We start from the raw sequence: 14,238 nt of genomic DNA, 5'->3' as shown, positions 1-14,238 counted from the left end.
CAAACTGATATTAAAGGTCAGTCTGCAGCAGATTGCCACTGGCATCCAGTTACTTCTAATTCTTATGTATTGGTAACATGGAAGGACCCATTATCTAATGAATGGAAGGGTCCAGATCTGGTTCTAATCTGGGGAAGGGGCTCGGTCTGTGTTTTTTCATGAGATGAAAATAGAGCGCGGTGGCTGCCCGAGAGATTAATTCAGCAGCTAAACACAGATCCTGAATTTTCTTGTAAGTATCACTCTGAGGACTAAAATTCCTCTTTTGCATAGAAATCAGTTGGGAACTCAGGCTCCCAGAAAAGCTGTTTTCTTGCTACTCTCTGAGCCAGCTCCCCCACAGGAGGCCAGAGACTGAGCTTTAGCTTTACAATTCACAACTGAATAAAGTACCTGGACTTCCCCAAAAGAAGCTTTGCATTGCTACTTTCTCATTGTCTGGATCTCATTTTCTCAAGCAGGTCAATCAACATCCTCCAGCCAGACTGCAGCAGGCGTGCATCCCCGCCCCCAAGAGCATATAGGTGGCAACTGCTATTTTTATTCCAAGGACATTCCAGCACGTATTGTGGCTTTCGGTCTGAGTTGAGATTTAGGTTTACTACAAGGGCTAGAAAGGCATATATTTCAAATATTAGAAGAGACTGTTTTTTATTTCTGATAGATGGGCTTAGTCCCTTAGCTGGTCTCTGGTTTTCCACCCTTGCTGTTATTGCAAGGTCCCCTTAGTTCCTCAGGCTGTGTGAATAACACAGATGAGGAGGGTGACCTCCAGCTCCTAATATAACCTAAGAGCCACAAATTGTGGTATTACTAGTGACATAATTCTTGTCGAGGACTTGCTAAATCTGAGGTTGACAATTCTCCTTTAGGAGCTGCACAGTACTCAGAATTGTGCATACTGATTCATGATCATATGAACACAGTACGGGTACTGCTTGGGTGCAGAAATTTCCTGCAGGGGAAGGTCCACCTTGACCATTTCTGGGTTCCCTGTGAGATACACCCAGTTTGGATGGAGGTTGGTATCTAGTTCTAGTTACAACCAAAAATATCTTTCTAAGGCTCTGCCTCCCCTCCCCAAAAGATACCAAGAGCCACAAGTGTGGGTTGTGACAGCTCCCATGGGAGGAATCGGGTAAATTTCTCCCCAAGCCAAGGTTAAAGCCCACTCAGCTACGGATGAGAAAATCATTTGATCACCTCAGTTAAGTGTGGCCTTATTAAACTTAATGGGGGGGGGGGCGGGAGAGGTTGGAGACAGTACCGTCAGAAGGGCAAACCCTTCACAGCCTCCCACCCTAAAAAGCCAATTGGCCTTGTACTACGGAGCCGGTCGTCACCCCCTCCTCCCTGTTCCCCAACTGTAGTCCAAGAATGTGGAGGAATATCCACGTATTCTCCTTCAGTGTTATTCATAGTATAGTGCCTTTCAAATTCATACAGTGAGCCTTCGCCAGGGTTCCAACGCCCTGTAGCTGACTACTTAAAATTCAACTAGGAAGTTAGATATTCAGTACTAATTAGCATTATAAAGTCAGAGCCTACAGCTCAGGGCTAATCTGCTAGTTGTTTACTAGAACAGAAAGGACAGTCTTATCCAAATATGGTTTGCCATAAGAAAAGTTAAAAAATCCCACTGAGACAGGTTTCTTCATTAGGCCCTAGAATTCAGGCAGAACTTAAGGGCATAAATAAATTTTATGCCTCAGCACAGCCTTTTCTTTTTTATATTAACAACAGGGAGGAGATGTAACCTCCCCTCCCCAGCCTGAAACCTGTTTGCTCAGGTTTCAGTGTTAGAGAGCATCTGAGCATCAGGAAGGAGCTTGCCACCCTATCATCCTGCCACTCCCACTGCCTGCCTCCTAGCTGTTCCAGAGCCATCACGTGTTCACCTGCAACCTTACTCCAAGATGATTTAGTGGGAATCGGGCCCCTTCCCCTCCTTCATAACTCGGTGCACATATTAGTAAAATTGAGCTTTGATCAAAATTTTTGTCTTAGCTTCATTTTTCTCTCGTCTGCCCAGCTCCCTCTTCTCTTCCAGGTTCCAGGATACCTTCCCAGAACAGAACCCAGACATGTGAGCTGCTGGCCAATCACAACAGATCTTCAGGTAGAATTATTTCTATTTTGCTGAGGAACTTTGATTGATTTCCAATGTGGTTTTAGCTGCTTGCAGTTCCACTAGCAATGAAGAAATTTCCTCTTCCTTCACATCCTCCCCAGCATCTGCTGTCAACTGTATTTTTGATCCTGTGATTTGCATTTTAATTCTGATTGGTGTGAAGTGGAATCTCAGGGTTGTTTTGATTTACATTTCTCTGATGACTAAGGATGTTGAACATTTCTTTAAGTGTTTTTCAGCCATTCAAGATTCCATAGTTGAGAATTCTTTGTTTAGCTCTGTACCTCATTTTTAATAGGGCTATTTGATTCTCTGGAGTCTAACTTCTTGAGTTCTTTGTATATTTTGGATATTAGCTCTATATCAGATGTAGGGTTGGTAAAGACCTTTTCCAAATCTATGGGTTGCCATTATGCCATATTTTCAGTGGCCTTTGACTTACAGAATCTTTTCAATTTTATAAGGTGCCATTTGTCAGTTGTTGATTTTAAGAGCATGAGCCATTGGATTTCAGGATATTTTCTTCTATGCCAATGTGTTCAAGGATCTTTTCCACTTTTTCTTCTATTAGATTCAGAGCATATGATTTTATGTGGACATTCTTGATCCACTTGGACTTGAGCTTTGTACAAGGAGATCACAATGGATCAATTTGCATTTTTCTACATGCTGACCACAAGTTGAACTAGCACCATTTGTTGAAAATACTGTCTTCTTTCCACTGTATGATTTTGGTTTCTTTGTCAAAGATCAAGTAAACATAGGTGTGTGGTTTTATTACTGGGTCTTCAATGGAATAGGTTTGAAGACCCAGTAATATTAGTATTATCATTGATTCATTATATATTCTAAAATTTGTTTTGAAATTTGACAATTTCCTATATTTGCCATGCAGATTATTCTTTATCCAGTCTCTCTAATTAACCTAGAGATGAATCAGATTTTTGTTGAATGTTTCTTCTGTTTTCAGCTACCAAATGTTTTCGAGTTAAGGCTGATTATTTTTCCAAGTTCAAGCCCAATTCTAAAGTGTCAAAAAGCATTAGGCAAGCTATAAATCTCAAGTTAACTTATGGAGTAGAATTGAGACTGGCAAAATGTTACGGCTGGCCAGCAGCTCGCAATGTGAACTGAAATGGCATTTCCGAGCTGAAAAGAGAGGAACTAGACAGGGAGGAAGAGGAAACGAGGCCAAGACAAGTTCATCCTGTTCAAAGCCCAATTTTACTAGTACCGACATCCAGTTATAAAGGAAGGGGGAGGAAACCCGATTTCCCACCAAACAATCTCGGGATCAAGTAACAGGGTGGGCATGTGTGTGGGTCCAAGCGGCAAAGCGGCACAGTCCAGCAGTAGGCGTGGCAGGACGAATGAGCAGGAAGCTCCACCCCTGAGCAAACAGGTTCCAGGCTGGGTGAGGGGGAGGCTACAGCAAAGGGTAGTGGAAATGATGTTCATTGAGATAACTTGGTGTAAAATTCAGCCAGCCATTGGATAGACACATAGCCACATGTTGAGAGAGTGCTTTAGAAAAAGAATATGAAAACCCAAATTAATGAGAATGGTTAGAACAGAGATTAAAAGATGTAAGTAACAAAGTAATACACATTTTAAAAATACAGAAAAGTAGGTAGATTTTAAAAACATCAAGTCTACATTCTATAAGTAGGGGGTTGGGAATTCTGAAAGAAAAAGTAAAATATCTTAAAATGATAAATATGTCATCAAATTTTAGTATGGCTTAAGGCAAGCCTGCCTTTCCAAGGATGGTTCTGATACCCTTAATGGTGATACTTTGGCCAGATCATATTTCAGCTGAATTGGATTGAGCCCACATTGATGGAAAATTATTTGTTGCTATAATATTTCTTCCTCTGAAAAAGAAGACCTAAAATTATTGAGGAATAATTTTTTTTCCCAATGAAGAGGTAGGATAAGACGTAAACCTAATTGAGGTGATGGTTGATTTGGCATTTCAGAGCTTAATAAAAGTGTCTGGCTCTGAAGGTGCCCCCCTTCCATTTGGCTTATCTGAAAGACTTCCAAGACTCATTAGTATAACAGCCAAGATCACATTCCCTAGACATTATTCTTAAATCCATGGCCTTATATTTAGGCATTATTAATCAGTAGTGGTTTCCTTGATTAAAATAGGTGCTACAGTACTTACTGGAGCCAAGGTAACAGCCACAAAAACACCATTACTGTTTAAAACTAAATATTGAATGACAGTTAATATTGTTGTATCATGAAAAGCCATTTCTGTGGTTCCTCACACTCGAATTTTAGCCACTGTGACAGTTATCAAAGTGCCTAAAATAGATCCTTGATTCATCACTCTCAAAAGCAGCCATGGAGGACAATGAAAAATGAAGAGGAGCCCAACAGATGAATGATCTTGTTAACCTAGGACTTGTAATGCTGGATTTTTTTTTAATTTTGCACTTTTATTTCTAATATTTTTATCAAGACACCAATCCAAGAACTTCTCTTTCTCCTTACACCTGCCCATTGCACAGTTCATTTTTAAAAGAAAATTTCCTGCAAGTCTTCCATGATTGTGTTCAATGTGATGTGAAGATCTGATTTCGCTTCCATCAGTCAGGTTGCTGCTTTAACAGAACATAACATAGTTTAAAAGCAACATGAGAATATTTTTTATTTATGAAGATCAGGAAGTCCATGATTGGACTGGAAGATTCAATGTTCACTGAAGACTGTGTCCTGATATGTGCAGTGCCTTCTTGCTTTGTTCTTCCATAGAATGAGTTACAAGAGATCTGGCACTGACTTCTTACAAAATTTCGCCTTAAAACTTTCACTTTGAGTTCTAGGATTTCAACATTTGAACACATATTTGAACAGTAACAAGCAGCTATCTGCCTTTCCTGAAAGATAAAACTGATATCTCTTTCCATTGCTTGCTGGAAAGTAGACTTGACTCCTCCTGTATGTATAAACAGGCATGCTTACAGTTTACTATAATAAATCTAATATCTTCCTCTAAAATTCAGGTCAGTTTCATGTAGCCCCTACAAGGCTTTGATGTCTTTTATCATAAAGCAGTGAAAATTCTTTCAGAATTGAGGATCAGAAACAATACAAAAATAATGATGCTGTGGCATCATATTCTCTCTCTCTCTCTCTCTCTCCTCTGTGTCTGTGTTGTGTGTGTGTTTGTGCACAAATAACATTGCTATGATTATTAGTGGTTATTTTTTGTCAAAAATGTTCACCTTTTCACCAATACCCAGACAGTTATAAGCCTGCAACTAAGAAATGCTAAGAGCTATTATGTCCTTGGCAAGTCATGTCTAACGGAATATTCATTTTTAATGTTTTAACAAATCTTAATTTGACATTTTAATTTATGTATGGCACATATCTGAATTAACTATAAAAGAAATAAAAAGTGCAAAGCTGGAACAACCAAACCAGACTTGTCAGGCTTAATTTTCCTCTGACACTCAAATGTATGAAATGGCATAACATAACTTTCTGGTTTCCATGTAAAGTATGATACTTGATATGAGAATATACTACATAGCCATACTTTGTCTTAGAATGTTTGTGATACTTAAGTGAGATGGTATATGTGCAGTACCTGGTATGATTCAGTCACATTGCATTGTTCTACTAAATTGAGGGTCAACAATTTTACTATCCTCAGTAAATACTATCTTTGTTCTTAAATGAAAATATAATTATTTAACTATGGGTGAGTGTGTCAGGAACCATTTAGGAAAAGCCAAAGTCTTGTAGATGACTTTCCTGGACATGACAACTTTGTTTTGCATGAGTGTGATAGATAATTTTGAATTGTAAGGCTTTCAGAAATCTCATCTCAGGGTTGATTCTTAACACTTATATGCATTTCCTTTCATTATTAAATGAATATATCAATTTCTGGGCATTAATCTGCTCTGATGGGCAGATTTTGTTCAGACCAGCAAAGATTTACTGTCTTGTAATACTGAGGCTATATAGACGAATAGATGGTTTCTTAATACCTAATGATGACTTTACCAAAATTCCTAAATTCATATTAATAATTATTGAGCCCTTTATAATAAAGACTGAACTTAGAGATTTTTGTGATATAAAAGCTACAATCAGAGCCGGGCGTGGTGGCACACGCCTTTAATCCCAGCACTCAGGAGGCAGAGGCAGGCAGATTTCTGAGTTCGAGGCCAACCTGGTCTACAAAGTGAGTTCCAGGACAGCCAGGGCTATACAGAGAAACCCTGTCTCGAAAAACCAAAAAAAAAAAAAAAAAAAAGCTACAATCAGGACCTTGTGAATCTTCTTCAGTCATAAGTTAGTTACACTTCAGAAAGCAAAGAGATTTATGATTTAGGAATTCTTTCCTTTAGGCTGTAAAACAATTAACTAAAGGTCACAAACTGGGATTGAGTCTTTTATTATTAGGTTCAAAGAAAGAAGATAAAATGTTGACTGGGTTTATCTATATAAAATTTCAATATTAACTGAGACATAAGAATTATAGTTTTTAATTCTCAATCAAACTGGGGAGCTAATGACAGATAATGGATGTCTAGTTAGATAACTAATTTTAATGGAAACAAATGTAGTGGTTGTAAACTCCTTATACAATTTCTTATTCAAATTTATGTTTGAACTTGCAAACTTTTGAAGTTTGAAATATCATGCCATCATGTGTCCTTGGAAAGTATAAAACTAGGAATGATGATATTAAAAGGGTACAGAAGAAGAATAGAGAGAAAGAGAGCAGAAGCAAAATAGAAGCTTTGCAGAGATGAGGAACTGACCAGATAATGACAAAGACAAAGACGACAGCAGACTTAAGGAGGCAGGAGGAGAGAATAGACTAAGAGGAGAAGGAGCTGCAGGAAGAGCAGAAAGCAGGCTTTTTGTAAAATGAAACAGGTTTCTTAATTCATTTAGCATTGAAAGGGTAAAATCTTTCTTTCTCTATGCCATAAAGATTGAAACTTAATTTTCATCCAGAATTTCATCTTTCTGTGCTGGTGCTTGGACTTTTGCTCCATATGTATATGTAAGTTTATAAACATGTGTGTAAGTATGTAAGTATAAGACAAGTGGCTGGACCCAACAAGAATGTATGAATGTATATAAATGTATGTGTGTGTCTATGCTTATATGCCTGTGTAAAAATTATTCTTTCTGAGAGAACAACTCTCAGTAGTTGACAGGGAACTAGTGAAATTCCATCTTGGGGTCAGGCTGCTAAGGACCTGCAGGGGAAAGATAAAAGAAACAACTTTACCTAATCTCTTGCTGTTAAACAATTGAGTATTAATTGCCAGAGATGTGCAGCTTCTACTCCAGAGTAACTTAGAAATTAAGATCTCTGGCCTCTGTAAACTCTGTACGTAAAGCAGCTTCTGGCCTCTGAGTAACTTACGGTTAAGATAGAAAATTGTCAAGCAGAGAATGATTATATAAGCAAGAGTTAAGTTTTTTAGCCCTAATCAAGCACAGAGACTTATAAAGTAAATGAAATAACAGAGAAACAGTTAAGTTTAGCACTTATTGAAACATAGAAAATTAATAGTTAATAAAGAGTTGTCTTAGCACTTATTGAAGAAAAACAATAATAAAGAATTAATAGTCAATTTTTAGTTCTTATTTAAGCACAGAACAATAAAAAGAATAAGAATGAAGACTACAGTGCTAGATAAATCAAAGTTATAAAGTCTAATAAAGCACAGAGAATCCAGTAGTTTTAAGCCACACAAAAAGCAAGAAAGTGTTTAGATTTTTAAAAGCTACCAGCTTCAGATTCCAGCATAGTTAAGTGTTAAAAGTCCAGAGATCATCAGTTTATTGATCTGCATATATCCTACATCTGTTCCCCTTCAATTCTTTTCCCTAAGGCTGGGCAGAGGCACCTGGCAAGTGCATGTGTGAGCTTGTGTTTATGTGTCTGTGTTTGTTTCACAGAGGTCAGAAGAGGTTAGTGTAAGATCTCTTTGAACTGGAGTTACAAACCGAGCTGCCCAGCAAAGGCATTCTCTTAGCCCAGGAATTTACTTTTCACTATAGCTCTCAAGGTCCTTTACTGAAGTGCTAGCAGTATTTCTTAGTGAAAGAAGGCTATAATAGGTGGTGTTAAAAATGTGTTTGCTGAATGAGTCTCATTCAATAATGAGTGATTGTGCTTTGCCATGAGTTCGTTGTTAATAAATATTTTAATAAATATGTTATACATAGCAAGTTAAATGAGGTATTTTTAAAAAGGGACACATAAAGTTGTTGATTAATTGATACAAACATGACCAGAGACTTGAAGAACTGTAGTAGGTGTTATTTCCAGTGACTTTATCAAACATTACTATGATGAATGAGATTCATGTGTGTGTGTGTGTGTGTGTGTGTGTGTGTGTGTGTGTGTGAATCTGATGTTTTCCTGGTCAATTATAAGACCTTCAATAATTTTGATTTTTAAGTGACAAAAAGTAAGCACTTTCCTAAAACAAAACACCTGATTCACAGTTAATTTCTAGACATCTGAATGGGAAAATTCCTATGGCCTTGATTCTCAATAGACAGAGAATATTTGGATTTCATTTCTTTATATAAGGCCTGAGAAATGCACTCTTGTTATGGAGAATATTAAATCAGAAACACTAGCTAAGGCATATCAGCTTCACAGGTGTCCATTTCTATACCTTCTTAGGAAATAGACAAGTGCTCGCACATGTTGAAAATGTGTAGACATCACTGCAATTGTGCATGAGGGGTAGATATTAGTTGCTTTATAAGAAAAAAAATCATTATTTTTGCCACTAATGTCTCATAATATTTCCAGAATTATTCAAAGTTATATCAATCTTATCTGTGGAATAAATTCCATGGTGTGGGAGCCAGGTTTGGTGATATACCATTTTAGCCCATGAACTCCTGGAGGTATGTGATTCCCATGTGGCCAAAGCCAATTTGAACTACATAGTGAACTCCAGGCCAGTCTGACCTTCATAGATAATTTTACTGCTGTGTAAAGACACCATGATCAAGGTAACTCTTATAAGAACAACATTTAATTGGGGCTGGCATACAGATTCAGAGGTTTAGTTCATTATCATCACAGTGGGAATGTGATAGTGTCCAGGCAAGCATGGTCCAGGAGGAGCTGAAAAGTCTACCTATTGATCTGAAGGCAGCTAAGAGAAGACTGTTTTCCAGGAAGCTAGGACAAGGGTATTAAAGCCCATGTCCACAGTAACACACCTTCTCCAAGGCCACACCTCTGAAGATTGCCACTCCTTAGACCAAGCATATACAAACAATCATAATGGATATATCCTGTGTCAATAGAGAGAACAAGAGTGAGGGAAAGAATGAGAGAAAGAGAAGAGAAGAGAGGAGAAAGAGGGGAGAGAGAGAGAGAGAGAGAAAGAGAGAGAGAGAGAGAGAGAGAGAGAGAGAGAGAGAGAGAGAGAAAGAGAGAGGAGAATTTCTTATTTCTTGGTTTATTACTATCCATATATATTTGGGCATACTCACTTGAAAATTAATCCAATAACCCTATTAAAAATAGGGTACAGAGCTAAACAAAGAATTCTCAACTGAGGAATACCGAATGGCCAAGAAGCACCTAAAGAAATGTTCAACATCCTTAGTCATCAGGGAAATGCAAATCAAAAACAACCCGGTGATTCCACCTCACACCAATCGGAATGGCTAAGATCAAAAACTCAGGTGACAGCAGATCCTGGTGAGGATGTGGAGATAGAGGAATACTCCTCCATTGCTGGTGGGATTGAGAGCTGGTACAACCACTCTGGAAATCAGTCTGGCAATTCCTCAGAAAATTGAACATAATACTACCTGAGGACCATACTGGACCACTCCTGGGCATATATCCAAAAAATGTTTCAAAATATAACAAGGATACATGTTCTACTATATTCATAGCAGCCTTATTTTTAATAGTCAGAAGCTAGATAGAACCCAGATGCCCTTCAACAGAGGAATGGATACAGAAAATGTGATACATTTACACAATGGAGTTATTAAAAACAACGACTTCATGAAATTCTTAAGCAAATTGATGGAAGTAGAAAATATCATCCTAAGTGAGGTAACCCAATCACAAAAGAACACACATGGTATGCACTCACTGATAAGTGGATATTACCCCCAAAACATGGAATACCCAAGATACAATTCACAGACCACATGAAGCTCAAGAAGAAGGAAGACCAATGTGTGGATGCTTCAGTCCTTGTTAGAAGGGTGAACTAAAATACTCACAGGAGGAAATATGGAGACACATTGTGGAGCAAAGACTGAAGGAAAGGCTATCCAGAGACTGCCCCACTTGGGGATCCATCCCATATACAGTCACCAAACCTAAACACTATTGAGGATACCAAGAAGTGCATACTGACAGGAGCCTGATAGAGCTGTCTCCTGAGAGACTCTGTCAGAGCCTGAAAAATTCTGAGGTGGATGCTCACAGCCAACCATTGGACTGAGCACTTGGGCCCCAATGGAATATTTAGAGAAAAGACTGGAAGAAATCAAAGGATTTACAACTCCATAGGAAGAACAACAATATCAACCAACCAAACACTCTCAGAACTCTCAGGGACTAAACCACTAACCAAAGAGCAATTCATTGCTATAGTCACATATGTAGCAGTGGATGAGCTTGTTTGGAATCAATGGGAGGAAAGGCCCTTGGTCCTGTGAAGACCAATGCCCTAGTGTAGGGAGTGCCAGGGTGGGGAGGCAGAGGTAAGTGGGTAGGTGGGGAAACATCCCCATAGAAGCAGGGTGACCTGGGATGGGGTAGGTGGTTTTCTGGAGGGGCAACCAGGAAAGGGGATAACATGTGAAATGTAGATAGAATATCCAATAAAAGAAAAGAAAAAAAAAAAAGAAAATTAACTAATGATTTTAACTATTCATTTTACAGCAGCTTTGGGTCATTAAAATCAGTTACTTTGTTATGATTTTACATGAATTATGAGATGTTATAAATTTATATTCAATAGGTACTATCTGAATTATGAAATTAATTTTATATGATAAGTTTCTTATTTCATCTGTTACACTCTCCTTTTCATTAAGGGTGTTTCAGCTTTAAATGTATATTACTTGTAATATTTATACCTGTTGTAATATATTTAATAATCAAACATTTAATTTTAAAAGAATTCTAGAAATAATATCTTTCTTTACCCTAGAATGGATTTCATTTATTCTGGTTAACAAAATTTTCAAGTTTTTATGAGTTTGACTTTTTCTACTAGGTCATTAAATTAAAATTCAGAGTTATTTCTCATCATTAAAAAACTAGTTATTTTCATATTTCACCATTTATTTTTAAGTTATTACATTTGTAATGTTTCCAAATTAATTATATTTTACTTAAAGTATCCTGTAGACTAATATATATTTTAAAATATTGACAAATATATACTGAAAAAATAAATGCCTAACTAGAAAGGTAATTTAAAGTTTGAATATTTGGAAATATATATTCAGATATTTCATCAATCTAACACTAAGAGAAGACACCAAAACTTACTATTTGTGTAGGCTTTTAGAAAATAGGTTTAATTTTATTCTGAATAGCATTTATATTAGCTAGACCTGCTGACACATTTCTTTAATTCTGGTACTTGAGGAACAGAGGTAGGTGAGTTCAAGACCAGCCTGGTCTCAATGTGAAGTTCCTGGCTGCCAACATTTTTATACTTTGTCTCATAAACAAACAAATTCAATGCTCAGATAATTAATCTATATACTTTTGTGAGCTTATATTTTCAAATTCAATTATATTCATTATTGAAACATTTAAAATGTACTTCATATTCTCTTCAAATATATTCTGAGATTTATTGACAAATAGTAGCTGCTTTTCTCTAAAATTCATTCTTGATGTATTTTTACTTATAATTTTCTACTATAATTGAGATTTATCTTATGAGTGAGATTTATAGAAACAGAATCAGTAACTCTCAGTGGAAATGCCAACACTTTGGCTATTTCATCACCCTGCTGTGAAGTGTAGCAGTGATAAAGTCATCATTTAATTTGAACTGAAAATGTATGAAGGTCAATAATAGTTCTTATGAAAATAATACAAAAATACAGAGCTTGACAGTGCATGAATAGGAACAAGAATACTTCTCTCTTTGGTCACTGCACAGTTCATAGCAGTGTATCTCGTGTAGTTAAAAGACATGTACATAACCTAGAAGGTGTGGGACAGGACCCTATGGTATTCTATGAATAACCATAAATGACAACAATAAATTGATCAGTGAACAAGGACAAATGATTTTTAAGGCAAAGCTGCTATGCATTTAATATTTACTATTAAAATTGTGTTTAAACAATATGAACTAATTTATTCTAAAAAGAAATATTAATTTGTAGCATTCAAAATTGATTAATCTTAAGAAGGACAGTATTCTGTTATCATTTTATCCTTACTTGTCTGACTAAACCTTATAGTAGGATTTACATACTCAATTTACATAACCAGATACTAACCTCTGAGATTCTTAGGCTGTCTTCCTAAACAAATGATAGCCACATGTTCTTGAGCATCCAGATCATGACATATCTTATCATTCTATATGCTCCAGTCTCACCACAAACAATTTTGATATTGTGGTTGTTTGAAAATGCTTGGCACATTGGAAGTGCCAGAATTAGGAGATGTGGCCTTGTTGGAATAGGTGTGGGCTTGTTGGGGGAAGTGTGTCACTGTGTAGACAGGCTTTGATATCTCCTAGTGTTCAAGCTCCACCCAATGTGGATGCCTTTGAACCAAGATGTAGAAATATTAGCTCTTTCAGTATCTAGTCTTCCTACATAATGCCATGATTCCTGACATGAAGATAATGGACTGAACCTCTGAAAACTATAATCTAGCCCCAATTAAATGTTTGCCTTTATAAGAGTTGTCTTGGTCATAGAAACTCAAATTAAGACAGAAATCTAGGGCTTTGTCAGAGAATTAATAAATAGAATATCTTTTGCATCCATTTATTTACATTTACGTAGGATGGTAATGGAGCTCAAGAGAAGACTCAGAGCACGTATTTGCCCTCACAAGGAACTCATGCTTAACTTGGAACATCTACATAAGACAAGTCATAATGTCCTATATATCCAGTTTAAGGAGATATTTTGTTCTATTCTGACCTCTGTTGAAATCTGCACTCACACTCTTCCGGCCCGATCAGCACCCAGGTAGCTAGAGCCCAGTGTCGGCTGACACCCGCCAGCTACCCACGAACCCCGCCACAGGATTTTGAGACTGCTGGTGAGCGGAACACAGCTTCTGCTCCAATCTTTAAACAGTGACAATGACAACAACTAACCCCAGAGATTACCAGATGGCAAAAGGTAAACGTAATAATCTTACTAACAGAAACCAAGACCACTCACCATCATCAGAACCCAGCACTCCAACTTCGCCCAGTCCAGGGCACCCCAACACACCAAAAAAGCTAGACACGGATCTAAAAGCATGTCTCATGATGATGGTAGAGGACTTCAAGAAGGACTTTAATAACACACTTAAAGAAATACAAAGGAACACTGGTAAACAGGTAGAAGACATTAAAGAGGAAGCACAAAAATCCCTTAAAGAATTGCAGGAGAACACTGCTAAAGAGTTACAAATCCTTAAAGAAAAACAGGATAACATAATCAAACGGGTAGAAGTCCTTACAGAAAAACAGGAAAACACATCCAAACAGATGATGGAATTGAACAAAACCATACTAGACCTAAAAAGGGAAGTAGACACAATAAAGAAAACCCAAAATGAGGCAACACTGGAGATAGAAACCCTAGGAAAGAAATCTGGAACCATAGATACCAGCATCAGCAACAGAATACAAGAGATGGAAGAGAGAATCTCAGGTGCAGAAGATTCCATAGAGAACATCGGCACAACAATCAAGGAAAATGTAAAATGCAAAAAGATCCTAACTCAAAACATCCAAGAAATACAGGACACAATGAGAAGACCAAACCTACGGATAATAGGAGTGGATGAGAATGAAGATTTTCAACTCAAAGGACCAGCAAACATCTTCAACAAAATTATAGAAGAAAACTTCCCAAATCTAAAG

The 14,238-nt window shown here is 37.2% G+C and overlaps 1 long non-coding RNA gene across 1 annotated transcript in view; it reads right to left on the bottom strand.

The window, feature by feature from the left end:
* Window positions 1–3,424: 3,424 nt before the first annotated feature.
* Window positions 3,425–14,238, bottom strand: part of LOC147005999 (uncharacterized) — an 83,115-nt gene continuing 72,301 nt past the window's right edge. Inside the window, exon 3 of the long non-coding RNA XR_015045361.1 lies at window positions 3,425–3,655. This is a non-coding gene — a long non-coding RNA (uncharacterized LOC147005999). The remainder of the gene's footprint in view (window positions 3,656–14,238) is intronic.

The sequence above is a fragment of the Mus caroli genome, unplaced genomic scaffold, assembly GCF_978045245.1.
Source record: "Mus caroli unplaced genomic scaffold, Mus_caroli_1 scaffold_1, whole genome shotgun sequence".
NCBI classification, from domain to species: Eukaryota; Metazoa; Chordata; class Mammalia; order Rodentia; family Muridae; genus Mus; species Mus caroli.
Note: the sequence above shows the minus strand (reverse complement) of the source record. Positions and strands in the feature narration are given on the sequence as shown.